General features: G+C 41.4%; 1 pseudogene; it reads left to right on the forward strand.

Annotated features, from left to right (window-relative positions):
* Positions 1-2,262: 2,262 nt before the first annotated feature.
* On the forward strand, positions 2,263-3,051 carry LOC112393581 (polycomb group RING finger protein 5 pseudogene; annotated as a pseudogene).
* Positions 3,052-5,141: the final 2,090 nt, after the last annotated feature.

Genomic DNA, 5,141 nt, shown 5'->3' on the forward strand with positions numbered 1-5,141 from the left:
ATAAGCAACCTTTGGCAATTGCAACCTAGAAGGATAGATGCTGAATAGGACTAGTTACAGGTGCTGTGAGAGTAAAGAGGAGGCACCTAACCCTGGTTTGAGGGACTAGAGAAGGCACCTCAGAAGTCACAGAAGGCATGGAGAGCAAGCAACATCTAAGCACAGGTCTGTCTCACCAAAAAAAAAAAAGTGGAATGGGCAGGGGTTGGCCAGGTGGCCAAATTGAGGGAAATGTGTTCCAAGCTGAGGAAAGAGCTTATGCAAAGACTTCAAGGTCACTATGAACAGAGCACAGGGTGAAAAGGAACACACTGTGATGTGCTGGAGAGGTAAGAAGGGATAGGATCATGAAGGGTCTTGTTGGTCGCTGATGAAATTCACAATTCTAAGAGCAGCAGGAAACCAATGAAGAGTTCAAGCAGGAAAATAACATGGTTCAATTTGCATACTGGGATGACCTCTCAGACTGCATCATGAGGACTAGTTATCTGGAAGGAGAGCTAGACTGATAGAAGGAAAGGCCAATTATGAGATGGTCAGGAATACAGACAAGTGGGCAAGTGGAAGTTACAAAAGTGAGACATAAGTGGTTTTGAAAGTGATTTCCCAAAGTAATTCAAAATTTCTAGGACTTGGGACTTCCCTGGTAGTGCAGTGGTTAAGAAGGGACATGGACATGCCAATGCAGGGGACATGGGTTCGAGCCCTGGTCGGGGAAGTTCCCACATGCTGTGAAGCAACTAAGCCCATGAGCCACAACTACTGAGACCGCCCGCCACAACTACTGAAAGCCCGCACGCCTAGAGCCTGTGCTCCGCAACATAGAGAAGCCACTGTGATGAGAAGCCCACATGCCACAACGAAGAGTATCCCCCGCTCGCCACAACTAGAGAAAAGCCCACACACAGCAAAGAAGACCCAATGCAGCCAAAAATTTTTTAAATTTATTTAAAAAAAAAAATTTCCAGGACTTGGTAATTGGTAGGGCTGTCAGAGGAGGAATCAGATGACAAGCAGATATGCAGCTTGGAAATCTATTCAAAAAGGAAGGCAATATAAGAGAAACAGCAGGCTTAAGAGGGAAAATAATTATTTCTGTTTGAGAAATGCTGAGCTGTATGTGCTCATGAGACACCCAGATGGACAAGTTGCTTGCGTGGATGGTAAGACTGGAGCTCAGGAAGTTCTGGAGATAAAGATGTGGGAAGCATCCTCATGCAAATAATAGTTAAAGCAGTAGGGCTTATGAGATCACCCAGAGAAAGTGTGCAGAGGAGGGAGGAAAGTAAGAATGGGAGACCAGTCTTTAAAGGTTAAAAGAGAAGATTTCCAAGAGACTGAGAAAGACTGGCCTGAAGGATGGGAGGAAAGCCAGATGTGGGCATCACAGGGGTCGGAGAAAAGACTTCAAGGAGGAGTGACCACCATGTCAAACGCTGAAAGGACAAGTAAAAGAGGACTAAAATTATGTCCAGTGGGTTCACCAAAAGAATAGATTTTTGTAGCTTACAAGAAGCTACTAGAAGACAACTACACTCCTGTCTTTTATAGAGCTTTGAAGAATTTATGCTAATCTCCTGAGTTTGGGGGATGTGCATGAGTGAAGGCCTCAGGGAGCAACAAGAGCAGGGAGTGAGAGTATTCAGATTAAAAAAGAGTTTGGGGCTTCCCTGGTGGTGCAGTGGTTGAGAGTCCGCCTGCCGATGCAGGGGACACGGGTTCATGCCCCAGTCCAGGAAGATCCCACATGCCGTGAAGCGGCTGGGCCCGTGAGCCATGGCCACTGAGCCTGCACGTCTGGAGCCTGTGCTCTGCAACGGGAGAGGCCACAACAGTGAGAGGCCCGCGTACCACAAAAAAAAAAAAAAAAAGAGTTTGAAGGTGGTCCAGCGGTCCCTGGTCAAGGAACCAAGATCTCACATGTCTTGCAGTGCAGCCAAAGAATCATGAGACAGCTTGCTTCCTCTACTCTGCTCTTCACATGTGTGAGGATACAACCATGGTCGGCCACCTGCAAACCAGAAGAAGGTTCTCACCAGCACCCAACCATGGTGCCTTCCTGATTTCAGACTTCCAGCCTCCAGAACTGTATGGGAAAGCAGAATCACCAAAAGGAGTGACGACCAGCGATCTCATGAGAAGTCTGGATTTCAGTTTTCATGCCTCAGGATATCCAGTTGGGAACTCCACACCAGCTCCTGGGATCATACTTTCATACCTCTGCTTGCCTGAACTACTAGAGCCAGTCCTAGCTAACCACGAATGGCTACCCAGAGGAAACACCTGGTGAAACACTTCTATCCTTACATCAATCCTTACATTTCAATCTTTACCTGCTATATCTGTATCTGATCAAGCCAGCTACAGTGACAGAATGCCTCCATACCTTCTGTAAGACTTGTATTGTCCAGCACTTTGAAGACAGCAATGATTTGCCCAAGGTGTGGCAAACAGGTTCATGAGACAAACCCGTTAGAAACGCTGAAGTTGGATAACACATTAGAGGAAATTATATTTAAGTTTGTCACTACTACGAGAATAAGAACTTGAGTGGGAGTCTGAATTTTGGAAGAAAAACAAGCCTCAAGAAAATGGACAAGATGATACTTCAAAAGTTGACAAGCCTAAAGTAGATGAAGGTGAGGAAAATCAAGATGATAAAGACTATCACAGAAGTGACCCATAGATTGCTATATGTCTAGATTGTTTATGAAATAATGGACAATCAGGGGACAATGTAGTAAAGGGTTTAATGAAGAAATTCATTTGGTGCTCTACACATATAACTATGGGAACTATTAAAAAATTTCTAAGTTTAAAACTAAAACTTCCAAGTTCTTATGAGTTGAATGTGCTGTGCAATGGTGAAATTATGGGGAAGGACCATACTATGGAGTTCATCTACATGACAAGATGGAGACTAAGAGGCAAAAACTTTCGGTGTCTGAACTGCTCAGCTTCACAAGTCTGCCCTCAGGATGGCCCTTCGTATCAGTCATACCCCCATACCCCATGGTATTGCAGTATCAACCAAGAATTGATTTTGCTTAGACCACGAGGCCTAGATCCCACTGAATGAATCCTGCACTATGTGTTTACTCATCGACAGACTGCACAGTGAATGGAGTGTGGACTGGAGGGACACAACCTGATTTTCAGCATGTGAATAAGGCCGTTGTCTGTCTCTAGATTGTCAGTTGCATTTATGTTGCTTCTATTAAGAGCAAACCAAGTGCCATTCTGCTACTGAACCATCTGCATAAGGTATCTGTGCTGTCTCACAGTGTACAAGTCATGGTTGAAATCAGTTAGGTGTGCAGCCATGATTCAGCCTTCTGAATATTTTGCTTGCCTGTTCCAAGACTGTTCTAATGTTTGATTACACCAGTAATATGGCTCAATCTTTGTGGTGTTGCTGTTTTCACATACTTACTATTTGATTAATTCTTGTTTAAATAGAGTATTGTACAAGGAACTAATAATTATTATATCTTGAAATTATTTTGTATGGGAAATATATTTAGAAAAGTGGTTCTTGAGCCACTGTCCTGTTTTAAAAAAAAAGAGTTTGGAGGTCAAAGCAAGGACACAAGCACTGCCTGGAAGCAAGCTTGTGTAGAGACTAATACTGTGCGGTTGTCTAGATTGGGTTTACCTCTTTGCCTCATCAATAAAGCAGGTTGTTGTGAGGTTTAAAAGAGCTAACTGGTGTAATGGGTTTAAACAATGCTTGGTACACAGTAAGCATACTATGTTAGCACCTCTTAATATCTCTTTACTTTCTGGGGGGTCTCTGTAAACCTTCAGAATTCTGATGAAATCTTTGAGAAGGTGAGCCCCTAGTACCAACTGAGATTGGATTCTCTCCAGTCTGGCAAAAAGCAATTTAAAAGTGTTTATAGGTAGACTTATTTTGATCCAAAAGAAAAAGGGGGAAAGGGTAGAAAGGACTGGCTATGTCACTACAGGAAGCAGTGAAGTCTGTGAAAATAGACCAGGCCTTGGAAACTACCTGTGGCCCACAACCTAGTTTATAAATAAAACAGCCACATGCATACTATTACGTAGTGTCTATGGCTGATTTCATGCTACAATAGCAGGGTTGAGTAGTTGCAACAGAGACGGTATGTCCTGCAAAGCCTAAAGTATTTAGTATCCGGCCCTTTACAGAAAAAGTTGCCAACACTTGGTATAGTCAATACTTTCAAAATATTATGAAAGCACTATAGAGAAAAAAGTTAAAGCACTTGGTAATTTAACTTATTGTAAATTCTATATAAATTAGTTGTATGATTTGGCTGCTCAAAAGTGAAATTAAACCATAGTTGGATTGCTACAAATATAGGATCCAGAATGATGGAGGAGATAGCTGACCAAGCTGGAAATATTATGCTGAGCTAGAAGCAGTACTATTGCAATCTAGAGCAGCACCATCCAAAAGAACTTTCTGCAAAGATGAAAATGTTCTTAAATCTGCACTGTCCAATACAGTAACTGCCAGACACTGTTTGAATAAAGAACTGAATTTTAATTGTATTTAATTTTAACTAATTTAAATATAATCACATGTGACTAGTGGCTACCATATTGGATAGTGCAGATATAAAGTGTTCAGCATCACAGAAGTACTTGTGTAATAAAAAGAAAACAATTTAATTCAATAGACCTTTTCAGTCCTTTCTTCTGCAGATACAAAAGTAAGATTCAATTAAAATATAGCAGGTATATAGATGCCCACAAAACTAAAATACATGAATATAAATGCCATTATGATAGATAAAAATTGAGTACCCAGTATGTGCCAGGATTTAGGCAAAGTTCTGAACATTTATTATTTTATTTAACCCTTCAAGAAATCAGTGAAATAAATAATTATCATCCTAAATTTCATATTTTAACAAAACACTGAGCATTAAAAAAGACAAAATATGCAAGACCACAAGTGATAATTGAGTTTCAAACACAAATCTGCCTGACTCTCACACCAAAGGTTCTTTCTACATAACAAAGAATGAATTATATATTGTAGGAATACAAATAAAGGAGAAATGTATTCTGCTTTTATTTTTATTTTTTTTTGCAGTACGCGGGCCTCACTGTTGTGACCTCTCCTGTTGCAGAGCACAGGCTCCGGACGCGCA

Source organism: Neophocaena asiaeorientalis, unplaced genomic scaffold (assembly GCF_003031525.2).
Source record: "Neophocaena asiaeorientalis asiaeorientalis breed wild unplaced genomic scaffold, Neophocaena_asiaeorientalis_V1.1 scaffold72, whole genome shotgun sequence".
Taxonomy (NCBI): Eukaryota; Metazoa; Chordata; class Mammalia; order Artiodactyla; family Phocoenidae; genus Neophocaena; species Neophocaena asiaeorientalis.